Source organism: Schistocerca americana, chromosome 1 (genome assembly GCF_021461395.2).
Source record: "Schistocerca americana isolate TAMUIC-IGC-003095 chromosome 1, iqSchAmer2.1, whole genome shotgun sequence".
NCBI classification, from domain to species: Eukaryota; Metazoa; Arthropoda; class Insecta; order Orthoptera; family Acrididae; genus Schistocerca; species Schistocerca americana.
Window position 1 is genome coordinate 319,223,346 of NC_060119.1, and position 15,689 is coordinate 319,239,034.

Consider the following 15,689-nt stretch of genomic DNA (forward strand, 5'->3'; position numbering starts at 1 on the left):
GTTCGTTTACGACCTACTGCTTGGACTGCCACACACAAATTGAGCAGCAAACGCAGTGGACTTAAGGGTCACACAAGTAAATTGTATGCAACGAGCCGGCCACTGTGGCCGAGCGGTTCTAGGCGCTTCAGTACGGAACCGCGCTGCTGCTACGGTCGCAGATTCGAATCCTGCCTCGGGCATGGATGTGTGTGATGTCCTTAGGTTAGTTAGGTATAAGTAGCTCTAAGTCTAGGGGACCGATGACCTCAATGTTGTCCCATAGTGTTTAGAGCCATTTGAACCATTTTGAGTTTTGTAAGCAATGATAACAACTCCGTACCTAGCGCTAAGCAGACTGAAAGGCAAAAACAAGTGTTGGTGTGGAAAGTTTTCAATGTACGATATCTCGTAAACGACCCACACAAGCACCACTGACATTATCATTTACCCTACTTTTAGTTTGTTAATGTCAGTAGGCATTGTTCCATTAAAAAAAGTGTATGTTTGCACAAAAAATACACTTTCTAAGTATTATTACAATCTTTTCATATGCTAACAATACGAGCCTCTGACTACCAATCCATTCTGTGAAAACTGCACATCAACAGAACTTTCAAATAGTTCGAATGGCTCTGAGCACTACGGGACTTAACTTCTGAGGTCATCAGTCCCCTAGAACTTAGAACTACTTAAACCTAACTAACCTAAGGACATCACACACATCCATGCCCGAGGCAGGATTCGAACTCGCGACCGGAGCGGTCGCGCGGTTCCAGACTGAAGTGCATAGAACCGTTCGGCCATAATTGCCGGCCCCAAAAAAATCTTCATTGTAATGAAACGCATGTATCATTTCAAATTTGTAAGTTACAGGTTTCTTTTTTGCTGAGGCCTCTTCATTTTCTCATTTCCATATGTTGTCTTCCTACGTTTTAATTGTCCTCACGCAAACGACGCTTGCTTGCCGCTTCAAGGAACACCTGGTTAAATAAAAGTCCGATGGAGCCGATAGTTGGACTACGCCATCAAAAAATGTTCAAATATGTGTGAAATCTTATGGGACTTAACTGCTAAGGTCATCAGTCCCTAAGCTTACACACTACTTAACCTAAATTATTCTAAAGACCAACACACACCCTTTCCCGAGCGAGGACTCGAACCTCCGCCGGGACTTGCCGCACAGTCCATGACTGCAGCACCTGAGACCGCTCGGCTAATCCCGACGCCATCAATATTTGGTATATTTGGAAGTTTGGTATGTGACAAAATTAATTACGAGAAGAGAGGATATGTGCTTCAAAGATGCTTATTTGTAGTCCGGCGGAACTGGATTGGACACGAATGCGCGGAGAGTTCTGTGGACTGGAACTTGACAGAGGTTCTTGTCGAAGCAGTGCAGTGTAATATAAGAGCGACGCATGCGCAGTAGCGAGCTTGCACTTCGGCCTACTCGTCCAGGCGGCTGAGAGAAGTCTATGCTGACTCTATGTGACAGAATTTTACTCTCGCTGTTGTTACACTGAAATGTAAGTTCTCACATCCTAAGGATTTGGGGTCAAGGTACATCCTGGAACTGCTCTTCGGCTTTATTATTAATACACATAAAAGTAGTAGTTATGAACTTAAAAAGGATATTACAATAGATAAAAAAACAAGCGACTGTGTACGTGATTCTGAAAGAGCGAATCTACATTCGTTTGAGTGTGCTTCTGTAGTCAAGCCTTGGTCATCCTCTAAAATGAAATGAAATGGTCTCATGGCATTGGTGGCCAGGAGTCCCCACAAGGGGAATTCCAGACGCCGAGTTGCAAGTCTTTCCAGTTGACATGCCATTGGACGACTCGCGTTTCCATGCCAGTATGCTGATCATGAAGATAACACAACACCCGCACTCTGAGCGGAGAAAATTTCCGATCCGGCCGGGAATCGAACCCCCTGCATGGCAGTCGGACGCGCTGACCACTCGAGACGGACACCTGCTAAATTTTTAACCGTCCATACCTCTCTCCATTACTAAACTGATGATCCTTGGTGCGTCATCATGTGTTCTGTGATCCGATCCGTTATTATATTCATCTTTTTAAACAAGTTTCTTTTCTCCTCAATTCGATTCAGTACTTTCTCATTAATTTCTCTATATTGTCTTCGATATTCTTCTGTAAGACCTACAGACCGTAATAAATGAGGACGGATTCCTTTGTTATTGTAGATGGATGCAGCATGCATCTGTTAGTGTTGTTACTATAAACCATATCCACTATTTTGGTTAAGTGCAGTGCATACATTAGTTCGTCTGTAATGGAACTAGTTGGCATGTTTATAATTCTGTGAAACGATTTTACATTGAAACTTGCTGGCAGATTAAAACTGTGTGCCGGACCGAGACTCGAACTCGGGACCTTTGCCTTTCGCGGGTAAGTGCTCTACCATCTGAGCTACCCAAGCACAGCTTCAATTCTGCCAGTATCTCGTCTCCTACCTTCCAAATTTCATGGAAGCTCTCCCGCGAACCTTGCAGACGAGGTACTGGCAGAAGTGAAGCTGTGAGGACGGGGTGTGAGTCGTTCTTGGGTAGCTCAGATGGTAGAGCACTTGCCCGCGAAAGTCAAAGTTCCCGAGTTCGAGTCTCGGTCCGGCACACAGTTTTAAACTGTCAGAAAGTTCCATAGCAGCACACTGTCATTTGTTTACAGCACTCTATAGGTCGTTCACGTTAAGAAAGAGCTTGCAGTAGAAGAGATGCATCACACAGCAACGAACATGAACAAGTACTCACAGCTCTTAACTCTGCGTTCTAGATATTTTTCGGTATAGTATCTTTCAGCATACATGACGAGGGCTTGACAGTTGCCTCCATCTGTTATTCCATAACGGAAGATAATGTTTGCTAGTTTCCGTGTCAAGTAATAGGCTTCCATTATGCTGGTAAGTGCAGAGATAAAACTACAATGTGAAAGCATTTCATAAACTTTTCAGGACGCATTCTTGTTCCATTAGAACTAATGTATGCGCTGCAGTGAATACGTTTTGGAGTAACAAAATTAGCAGATGTAGACTCCATCCTGTATCCATCGACAATAACGGACGAATGTCATTTGTTTACAGCACTCTATAGGTCGTTCACGTTAAGAAAGAGCTTGCAGTAGAAGAGATGCATCACACAGCAACGAACATGAACAAGTACTCACAGCTCTTAACATATACATTTTAGAGCCTATGTTTGCATGATATTCTTATCTTGTTTTGTTCCATACAACCACCTCTCAAAACATGATTGTTTTTTTACTCCTTGTATATATTCCTCACACCTTTCAACCTTCCTTCCTTGTTCGATACTAGACTGCCATCTAAACTCGTAATGTTCATACAGCTGTTTCCCTTTCTCCAATGGAATAATTATCCCATAGCCGCCATCTATCTTTCCCACAATCATGCATGTGTCTATAGCCTTTCAGTCGTCCTCTAGCCGTTTCTGCATTGCCACATTCCACTTTCGGACAGTCTCAGGCTAGATGTCACTTCATCAATTAAATATGTTATGAGTTATTCAAGAATTTCTACCGGACATTGTCTTTTTGCCTATTTGATCACCTGCTACATTCATTATTTCACCTCTCAACGCTATTCATACGTTTTCCATTGTATTCCTTTTACCTGTTTCAGCCACTTGTTGCTTAATGCTCGCTTTGAAAGTTTCAGCACGCCCTGGGTCTTTCACTTTATACAGGTCCCATCTCCTTAATTTCTTACAATTTCTTCAGTTTTAATTTCCAGTTTGTAACGAATAAATTGCCAACGACCTTGCCGCATCGGTAACACCGGTTCCCGTCAGATCATCGAAGTTAAGCGCTGTCGGGCCGGGCTAGCACTTGGATGGGTGATCATCCAGTTTACCGAGCGCTGTTAGCTAGCGGGGTGCACTCAGTCCTTGTGAGGCAAACTGAGGAGCTACTTGACTGAAAAGTAGCGGCTCTGGTCTCGGAAACACGTACGACCGGGAGAGCGGTGTGCTGACCACACGCCCCTCCATAACCGCATACAGTGATGCCTGTGGGCTGAGGATGACACGGCGGCCGTACCGTTGGGCCTTCGTGGCATGTTCGGGGAGAGTTTAGTTTTTAACCAATAGATCGTCATAGTTGACATATACCCCCGGAAAAGTTTCATAGTTTAAAATTTGGTTTCTAAATCTCTGTACAGCCTTCTTTCATAATTTGTAAGCAACGTGTTAGTTATGCTTTCATCCATCTGCCTCTACATGGGTAGTCTGAAAATCACATTTAGGGGCCTGGCGGAGGGTTCATCGAACCACTTTTACAATTCTCTATTATTCCAATCTCGTACAGCGCGCGGAAGGAACGAACACCTATATCTTTCAGTACGAGCTCTGATTTCCCTTATTTTATCATTCCGATCGTTTCTCTCCATGATTAAATAGTGCTCCATGCAAAATTCCACAAGCAGTCTTCTTCTTTCATTCCTTTCCCCAATTTTCAAAGATTTAGCTTTAAAAATGCCTTCGCAATGAAATATCTTCATAATACGTCTAACCCCCTGTTTCACTCCCCTTGGGGGTTGAATTTCCAAAAACAGTGACATGCGTATGTTTTATTTCTAACAGAGAAGCCAAATACAAATTTTCATAGATTTAGCATCAAAAGTATATGCACAATGAAATATTTTCATAAAAACTTTCATTCCCCGTTTCACAACCAAAGGGGTTGAATTTCCAAAAACAGTGGAACACGTACTTTTTCATTTATAACTGGGAAGCCAAATTTAAATTTTCATAGATTTAGCTTTAAAAATGCTTCCCTAATAAAATGTTGTCATAAAAATTGTCATCACCTATATCACCCGGTTAGCGTGTATTTCTATATTTGTAATCGAGAAGTCAAACACCAATGTTCATAGTTGAAACTTCGAAAAAATTAGTAGTTCTTTAATAATGATATAATATCAAAAAGCTTTCACTCACTATTTCACCCCCATAGGGTACATTTCCAAAATGTTGAAACACGTATTTCTTTATTTCTGACCGAAAAACCAAATAACAATTTTCGTATGTCTAGCTTAGATATTGCCTTAATAGCGACAGTTTTCCAAAAAGCCTTTCCTCGCCTATTTCGCCCCCTTAGGGTTGGGATTCCAAAAAATCCCTTCTAACGGCGCCTACAGTATATTATCCACACCTTCTTCAAATTTCAATTTTGTATCCTTAGCGATTTGGGCTGGGCGACGATGAGTGAGTCAGTCAGTCAGGAGATTGCTTGTTATGTATAGAGATTGAGCCGTAAGGACAGGTTGTTATTCCATCGTAACAACCGCTTTACAAAGTTCAAAGGTGCTGGTTAACATGCAGTCCTCTGAACATATACTTAACCAAAAATATAAGTATAAAATGCTTTACACCATATTACATCAGTACTCCCATAAACAGAACAGGGAGCAGACTTAATCCCCTCGGTTTCACAATGTAAATGTTTGACATGGTCAGTTCACATGCTGCCAGGTGGTCGCTTATGTAAATATACATAACGGATAATACTTCAGAGGGCCACCTACCTTAATTATCACTGCTTCCTTACCAGATATCACACTTTGATAAAATAGAATTCCGCAATACAGAAGAGACACACTCATTAAACATTTAAGAACCACACTAAACGAAATATAATAATTTTTAGTACTACATCAGTTACTTAACATAATTTATGATCACCACGACGAGACTGCTTGCAAAATTCCAAAGTGGTGTCTCCGGCTGAGCACGTTACCAGCCTTGCCTTGAAGCCCAGTAGTTGTCAGTCTGCTGATAGACCTTTTATTTCACTCGTAATAACGAACCATCAGTATTCTCGCTTTTCCTAGCCCAGTGGTTTAGAGCGATAGCTAGCATGAGACCTCATCAATAACAGAGAGGCATACCGCACGCCAGCTGACTGCACTTAAGGCCTCCTCAGCCCCAACACCACACAGAGGAACCAGTGCTCCAACTGACGATAACGTTTCTTTCAACAGTCCCATCAACCGAATTTGTGCAAACACTCTATCCATAAACCAGTTGCCAATATGACGGTTCTGGAGAAACGTATATTCACTACGGCAATCTTCTATTATAACTTTAGCCTCGCGGGGTTGCCGCGCGGTCTTGGGCGCCTTGTCACGGTCCGCGCGGCTCCCCCCGTCGGAGGTTCGAGTCCTACCTCGGGCAAGGGTGTGTGTGTCGTCCTTAGCGTAAGTTAGTTTATGTTAGATTAAGTAGTGTGTAATCTTAGGGACCGAAAGCCTCAGCAGTTTGGTCCCATAAGACCTAACCACCTGCCTACCTGTTATAACTTTGATTTGAAGCAAGCACACATCTGCTTCCCTGTCTTACTTAACGGAGCTTAAGAGGACCGTGAGTCACACACGTATATACACCAGACGAGCGTAGCTACCCGAAGCATAGTGACAAGAAGCAGATGATCACACAACCTTGCCCTCACACATGAATGCTTCAGAGCCTTTCACGTCACAGTTTTCATTATTAAAGATCCACATAGCATTAAAATCCATGCCTTATTCCCTTAGTTTCCTCGTAGGAACCAGCAGATGAAGAATTCCTCAAGTAGCTCCAAACACTGCAGGCCTTTCGCGTGACAAACTGGCCTCCCGTTCACCGTCACTGAGTGATCCCCCATCCAACTATCCGTGCCGTCTGTCGCCTCAGTCTCTCTTGCAATCGACGCTCATAAGTAATCGATCCATACTCGCTATCGATTAGCAATTCATGCCAACTGGCACAACCCCCAGTCTATATTTTCCTGCTATTTTTCCTCCTTTTTCCTATTATCAAATTTGAATCCCCCCGTCACAAAAATATCGAAGTCGTAAAGATTATAGGCTCTAACAAGAAATTTGCTGGAAAAGCGTGAAGTACTACTGTGCCAAAAATGTGATAATTAGTAATAAAGAGTTATGTGATTTTGTGAACTCTTACGTTTTTAGCATCCTGAAGTACCGTTATATATGTAATGGTATTCCACGTTATGGGGCGGAGGTAATAACATCGACTAGCCAACAGTGAGTGAGTTAGGGTATGCTGTGGGCCGATCGTCTATGGAGTTTTGAGTCTTCCCAAGTCGGCTTATTGTGCAATGTATCTGCTTATATTGTTTTGCTTAACATCTTCCTAGACTTTGAACGCTTAACAATTTTTCACTTTTTGTAGATACGACCCAGATGTATGATGCGCTGTATGCAATTGTGATAGCCTCATCAGCAAAGCAGTGGCACTGTGATGTGTACGGGGAGGACAACGTAGTGAGTGAGTGAGTGAGTGAATCAAGAGCCTCCTACCTATGCACCGAGTACGGCCGTCCTCGACACAGGATGAGGTACCGCGATAGGTAAAACAGACTCACGTCGAGGACACAAAAAGGGCGTGCTTCGTATGTATGGAATGCAAAAATAGAAGAGGGAATGGAGTTTTACAAATTTATAAGTAAGTGCGGAAGAATTGCAGGTCCTCCTGAATGGAATATATGAACTGTGCACAGTATAAACCAAAGAAAGACAAATAACAGGAAAGAGATTTGCAACAAAGCTGACATCAAAATTAAGTACCACGCAGTAAACGATATGAGCTAATCCTCCTGCGTTGGAAACAATATAATACATGACGGACGAGGCAAGAAGGAGGTAAACAACAGATTTGCATTGGCGAAGACAATATTCCTGATCAAAAGAAGTCTCCTATTATCAAGCATAAGCATTTATTTGATGAAGAAATTTCTGAGAGGGTGCGTTTTAAGTGCACTATTGCGTGGGAGTGAATAACTGACTAAGCCGGCCGAAGTGGCCGTGCTGTTAAAGGCGCTGCAGTCTGGAACCGCAAGACCGCTACGGTCGCAGGTTCGAATCCTGCCTCGGGCATGGATGTTTGTGGTGTCCTTAGGTTAGTTAGGTTTAACTAGTTCTAAGTTCTAGGGGACTAATGACCTCAGCAGTTGAGTCCCATAGTGCTCAGAGCCATTTGAACCATTTGAATAACTGACTGTGGGAAAAGCAGAGAAGAAGGAAATCGAGGCGTTTTAGATAAGATTGTGTAGAAGGATGTTGAAATTAGGTGGACCGTTAATATAAGAAACGAGGATTATCTTCACGGAACAGGCGAGAAAAGGAATACGGGAAGAAACTAACAAGAAGAAGGTACACAATAAGACACTTCTTAAGACATCCGCGAATAAGCAGAAGGCGGTCGTAGCGGTGTAAATGCAGTCTGAGATGAAGAGAGCGTCTTGAGAGAGAAATGGTGTTGACCAACATCAACCAGTTAGAAAAACGATAGGATACATAAAAAAAACTTAGCGAAAGTATTCTCATGACACTAAGCGTTGCTTGGTGAGGTGATGAGCTCAGAACTCGCGCCCATTAAGTTAGTACTTTGTTAAACAAGCAAACTGTCCCAAATTTTTGGAATTATCGGTTTCACCAATAGGGCTCCGGCTGGGTATAAACAGATGCAGTGGAAACTTACAGATAAGGCGAATGAAAAACAAAACAGAAAGAGAACGGTTCTGCTGCTAGGTAGTGGTCATGGGAGGGGTGTATGACAACAGCTACGTGAAAAATTATGTTCAGGGTGCCAGAGCACAAGTTTTTGGAACCAAGTGTTAGTCTTAACCAGGTAAATTAGGACAAATTTGTAAGGATTTCAGCAAAGAAGATCTGGTGTTGTTAGTTGTGGGACTGGAAACAGACTGGTTAAAAACGAAAAATACAGTGACCTGGACAAAATACATTGCTACGTTATCATGTGCGTGAATAGAACGGCAAAGGGTCCCTCTAAGGCCTTTCCCCACAAGGCCACCCCCCCCCCCCCCCCCCACTCACCACCCCTCACCCCTACCCCCACTTCGGCAATACCTTCGGTGCCAGCCACGCACCTTTGTTTAGCACTTTAAAAATTTACCTGTCGAAAAGTTCAACACCAATTTATCTCGCGGCTGCTGTGTCATGTGAAGGGAGGCAAACCCCACCCAAATGGGTGGAGGTGGGAGAGGGGGGCAAAGGTATTGCCTAAGCATCAGGCGTTAGAGCAGCCGCGAGACTAACTTGGTGTCGAACTTTCCGGCAGATACATTTCTAAAGTGCTCACCAAAGGTGCGTGGGTGGCACTGAGGCTGTCGCCGACGAGTGGGTGGGTGGGTTGGGGTCTTAACATGGAGCCTTTGCCGTTTTATTCACGTACACGATAATGTAGTAACATAGCGTCTCACCCCCTCTCCCTGTGATCATGCCCCAGGAGGGCGCGAGACAAAGGTGCTAAAAAGCTATAAAACCTCTTTGCTGCTCGCATAACGTTTAGATTCCGTCGAATGGTTTTCGAAGATTCCTAGTGGTTCCACACTGTACATCAGGCCAAAAGTTGCAGTCACACTACGCTCCATAGGGGATGCTGCCCACGATGCCCTTCGAGTAGGGTTGAACAACTCAGGGGGTGGCAAGAAAATTGTCCTGTCAATCGCCGCACTGCAAACTGTCGCTTTCCAAGGCGAGGTATGTGGGAATCAACGCCTCAATGGCGACAATAAAAAAACCAGCCTCACAATTTTGTACAACTGAAATGAATAAGACAAGAGTGTGCAGTGTAAGTTCGCAGCACACAGTTCTCGTCCAGCCAGGCGCGGCAGAGCTGCTCTGGCGGCAGCAGTATGGCCAGAGGGCGCGGATGACGGGATTTGAGCTGCAGCTGTTATAGCGCCTCTCCAAGATGAGCTGGTGCGGCACGGTTCGGAGAAAGAGACTGACCTGCTCCACTAGGGAGCTGGAGACCATCACCGTGGCAACTGGGGTGCGTCTGCGAAGCATGAGGGGCGAGGCTGAGCCTGAGGTAAGGGCCGAGGTCGATGGTGGGAGCGGGCTGGGACTGGAGGTATTGACCACTGGAGCGAGAGATGCGACAGCGACTTTCTGATCCTACGCCGGAAGCAGCGGCGCGAGCGGCCGACGAGTCTGGGGGCTGTGCCCGACGTAGTATACGGCGCTTTCCAGCTCGTGGCAGGCCTAAGGCATCGCAGTGAACCACATTTAGAACTGCAAGGATGCAGCGATTTTGGGGGAGAGTTAATTCGTGGCCAGCAACCAAGACGGAGTCAGCTGGGACCTGGTGTGACGTGGAGCTGGACAGTTTGAAGAACCAATGATTGACCCGAGTTGTGACAGCGCAGTTGTGGACATCATCGGCCAGGAGGGCTGTCGGTGTCTTTTCTCAGAGGTGAGGAGACAGCAACACCAACGAGATAAACAGAACAGTAGTTTTGTTAACAGTGTAGAGACGAAGAGTAAGGAGTGTGCTTTATTGGTCAGTAGTGATTCTTTGTCATTTTACAAGTGGTCAGATTTAGGGTCGTGTTCGGCGAGTATTGTGTGCAATGAAGGAGAGTGTACATATGTTTCGAGTGCGACGGTCCATTACAGTTTGTATATTCTACGGCCTGACGATGAGGTCAGAATATTACCCCGTGTGTGGTGGTTCTTTATACGTCACTGGAGTGCGTTAACATTTCTCAGAACGAGAGTTCTGCACGATGTTTGCCATGGTGAGGGCGCAATCCAACAGGTAGTGCATTAATAAAAATTGGTTCATGATACAGCTGTTGCGCAGTTCTTGCTACAAAATGTACTACCACTAATGCGGATTCCCGGCTACAAAGTCGTGTGTAATCCATATTGTATATACTCATAATTTATTCAATTTCGACTGATTATTGTTGCTCATAGCGTAGGCGGATTCGTAATATCAAGCTGTAGTACATTAATCTCTACGGGCTGAAAGCGTTAATATTTTATTGTGTATATGTTGTTCTTGTTTGGTGCCCGCTTACTGTGTTGCTAATACTTTTTAAGGAGTCTTTAAATCATTCTGTGATTATTTGACGCCCAGACTGTACAAGTACTAGCCCCGGCAATATGCATTTCAGTTGGTTTATTCTGTAACATTATGCTCTTGTAGTTTGTTTGTGGAAGATGTTTATATTTTTAATAAATATTTTTATAAGTCTATACATGCAAAACCCTCAAACCAAACCCCACTCCATCCAAACCCATCGCTGCATGATTAAAATACAATAAAAGAGTATTAATTTTGATGGTATTAGCATAAGAAACGCAGATGGCGAGTTTGGTGCTACGATATAGATGACGATGCTGCTCCTGCAAGTCCTTGAAGGTCAGCCCCCAGCCATTTGTATAGGTGTCGGAAAGGAGGATAAGAGATGACGGGCAGTACAGGTGGATTTCTTTAGCTGAGAGTGTGACGTGGGGAGGAAGTGATTGATCTGTCAGGCTGAGAAGTGTCTGATGAGAAGCGGTGGGTGGTGTATGGAGTAGAGAGACTAGTTTCTTTGCCGCGAACCTAACCTTCGTCACCAGTGACAACCTTTGAATGAACGTTTGGGGCGTCTTGGAGCAGTTGTCTAAATCCCCTGATGGCTACTACGCGATTATATTTCTGAGTGTCGTAAAGCAGTCGTTGCACAGACGTCGCCGCAATCTTTCTCGTGCTCAGTTTGTGGGCCAGAGCACGTTTACGTATACCATAATTTATTCCGTAGTTGTTACAAAGATGTTGAATGACAGATTCAGAGCCGGTCGGAGTGGCCGAGCGCTTTAGTCTGGAACCGCGCAACCGCTACGGTCGCAGGTTCGAATACTACCTCGGGCATGGATGTGTGTGATGTCCTTAGGTTAGTTAGGTTTAAATAGTTCTAAGTTCTAGGGGACTGATGACCTCAGATGTTAAGTCCCATAGTGATCAGAGCCATTTGAACCATTTTGAACAGATTCAGATCCGTCATTTTCTGAACATCTTTTGGTGTGATGCCAGCTGCTAGCCGACTGCAACGTTCGTCATCATCCATCGATGTTTCCTCGTTTTTGAAGCGCTAGTAACAGTCTCGAGGTTCTGTCTTCAAAACGTGCTTCAACGTTAGGTGAGTTTCTGTACCGGGTTTCGCTGCTTTAGAACAATACTACGTACCGACACGCTCCTGTTTCAGGTCATCCACCGAAAAGCCGCAAACTCACGGATACACGATAGTGGAAACATGTTTACCAACAACTACGCAAACCACAGCTGGCAGCCACTTGCCAAACTGATTAAAGACCGTGTCTGGAGACTACTTGTGATATTTCAGTGTACTCGTAGCCATTGGGGCACAAAATTCAAATTTCGGGAACTTGCGGGTACCACCTCGTACATCGGCGTATACACCTCCACCCATTTGTTCGAATCTGACTGGTCTACGATGCCACAGTAACCTGAAATTCTAAAGTCTCATTTTCGCGGCGACAGTGAATTTTTACCTGCACACAGTACGGACCTTCCATTCCGAAGACACGAGTTTTCCCTGGCCGTGATTGCAGGGTTCCTGTTCTAAATTGCCGGCTGCCGGCTGCGGGCAGCAGGTATGGCTATTAGTCACGAACATGCAGAGCTCGCCTCGGCCTAACGGGAGATTTCTGGTGTGCCCACAGAGCCAGAGGACATCCCGGCCCGCGTCAACACCAGCGGCTGCCCACATCGATCTCGCACCTTCCACGGGAGCGCATCTAATCTTAGCGCCGCGCCGCGCCTCACCTCGCCTCCAGCCAGCGGTGCCTACGACGCCGCCACCCATGAGACTGCTCAACGTCGCAGGGATCACTGGGTGCCGTGACAGGTGCGAAACTTCTTCTCCTCCTGCCCCAAAAACTTTAAACTTTCCTCCTCGTCTGTGGATTCGGAGTTTTCGTAGCGTCGGGCGAAGTCCCTGTCTTTGCCACGGCCACAGTCGACGGACTCTTAAGCCGTCCTCACACAGAACGAAGCAGCTGACGTTGTCCTGGACACGGACGGGAAGTCCATCCTCACGGGACAAAGCTTCCGCATCAGATAGGACATGCTAGTTAACGTCGTTTGCTACCGTAACGCTTGAAACGTCTCTGCGAAGTCGTTTCATAAGACGCTTGTCGAATTCGGTACAACTGATTCACTTTACTACCAGATTTTAGCTCAATTCATGAACTCTTCCAGAAAGACTGAGTACTCAAATAAGGCGTATTGAATATTATGTGTGTTTTAATGTGGGGTTTCGGTTTTGTTTTGTGGGAAACGCTGAGTTGGTCATCGTCTGCTGGCAGCAGACGATGTTGCTTCTCGTTCGAAGGAGAGCACAGGATGACCAACTTAGGTTTCCAATACCTGAACAGAGAGGTTTACCCATCTTAGTCCTAGGCTGTGTCGAAGGCTATTTTTGTGTGTGAGGTTGGTGGCGGTGGGCTACCCCACTGGTAGCTTACGCTGCACGGGGATCTAGGTAATCTGGAAAGAGAAAGGGGCACTCTTCGGTGAACGCTTGGTGAGTACGGATCGTAGCTCTTAAGGGGATTTTAGGTGATAGGAATCAGGTTGAGTTAGGACTTCATTATGTTTAACTGCTGGATACTTAAGAACTTCAGCTTAACTGAAGCGCGTAAAGCGAGTTATTTTTTAATGATTTTTAATCTTATATTTTGTGGAAATTGCTTTTGTCTTTGTGTGTCAATTTTGTGCCACGTGTTTGGTAATCAATGACCCTTCTGGTCCATCATGGCACCGCAATAGGCTGTATTTTAACAGTTTGCTTGTTTAATGAGCTACAATTTCTGCAAGAATATCTGTTACTTCGTGCGCTTTCTACAAAGCAGCACAACAGTTTGAGTCAGAATGCACCACGTGCTCTAGTTCAGCCGTTTGCAAGCAGCAGACGCAGTTAGTATGTTAAATAATAATCGCACAGCCTTGTGTATTGGTTAAACCTCTGTCCAGAATAGTGCATGCGTAGAATCGCAATGCAAATCTCACTGAGATATTTTTATGGTATTAATGCAAAGGAGATGACAGTATAATCGTCCCCCACCCCCATCTTCTGTGTTTCTTCTTGCTGTTATTAAATTGTGCTCTGTTTAATTCTCACGTAATTCTTACTTAAATATTTCGAGTCAGGCACCAGTTATGCGTAGTTAGGATCTGCAACCAAATATTTAGTTACAATAAATAATCTAAGTGAATCATAAATCCTTTGGTGTCGATCTTACCCCCTTACTCCAATTTCCAATCCTGAATTAATCAAGTTGCTTCATGCACGACATGGAGTGCTGTCTATCTGGCTGCTTAAAGAAATTTGCGTACTTGTAATTAAATTATTAAAGTAGTTAAACTAATAATTTTCAAGGTCCGTTTTTTTCTAAATGGTTAGGAAGGGCTTGGGCCGGTGGCGACCCAGAATTTCTGAATTTTTATCATTAATTGTGTGAGAGAAGCAGCTAAAAATGAGAGATAACGTATATGGCTTGATGAGCAACGTCGTAAACATAGTAATACGTTACATGCTATCCAGCGGCAGCTCTCAGCGATATCCGGCTCGCAAACTACACAGTTTATTTCCTGCGTTAGCTCAATTGAGACTCACGTTTCCTCCCTTGTTCGTATGCTAGCGATGTTATTCTGACTTAAGTATGAGTAAATAAAAACTTCATGTTGTAAAACAAAAATGGAAGTTCCATATTCATTCAGTTACGACATCAGCTTATAAGACTTCACAAAATCGGATAAACTCCCTAGCAGGAGCGCGCTTATATTTACATAACATCGAATATTACAGAAATTATTTCGAGTAATTTAACCCTCGAGCGGGCGCGCCTGTGTATAAAGTGCGCCAACCAAAAATATAGTGATTTTGTGGGATTACATTTTTGTTTCACAACTGCAAACCTATACCTCGATGAACCCTCGGACTAGCACTTAAATGTGAATTGCACAGTAATCATGTAGATGCAGATGTACCTATTCCTTCAGTATTGCTTCAGGTAACACAGCGATAAATTGTGTTGTCGTACGTCCAAGTGATCATCAGTAATATAAAATACAAAGCGAACTAGGCAAGAAAAAAATTTACTATCAGTTGAAAAAAATTACCCCAGTTACGAACTAGCAACATAATCCCACATTGAGGCAGTTGACTACGAGATAATTAGTGATCGAATAAGCAGCTGACGGAAATCTGATGCAACTGCTCTGCTTAATGCTTCGAATGCGTCATTACTGTCTCTCTAACACCTGTTCTTGGCAAAAGAGAGAGTTATAGTGAAAATCTATTTCATTATTGTCTAATAAAACAGTAGTTTAGCTCATATTATGTAAGTTTATCTTCTCCTTGTTTAAATAAACTAAGATTAAACTGTGCACAGACAATGTACCATGCATTGTTGTAACAAAACCCTCAATGAATTTACAATTAATACCCTGCTGACTGACACCAGGAAGACTGTTGTAAAGCCACCGATAAATCTGACACGATCTGATCCAAGGGTGCCTTTTCATATTGACAAAAAGACAGTTGATTATTAAAATTGCACTTGCGATCACTATAAACAAGTCGCAGGGACAAAGGCTTCAAAGAGCAGAATTGTATTTACCAAATCCCGTCTTTACTCATGGACACAACAGTATTTAGCTTCTCAAGGATAATAAATCAACAAACATTTTTCTATCCCTTGAAGAAAACGTAAAACAAAAACTACACGACTTACGCTCTTATGTCAAATATCGACTTCACGGAAGTATTGTAATGCTCTGTACGGAATTTTGTTCAAAATTATATGCATGGAAATGCATATACAAGGATGTATCATAAATTAAT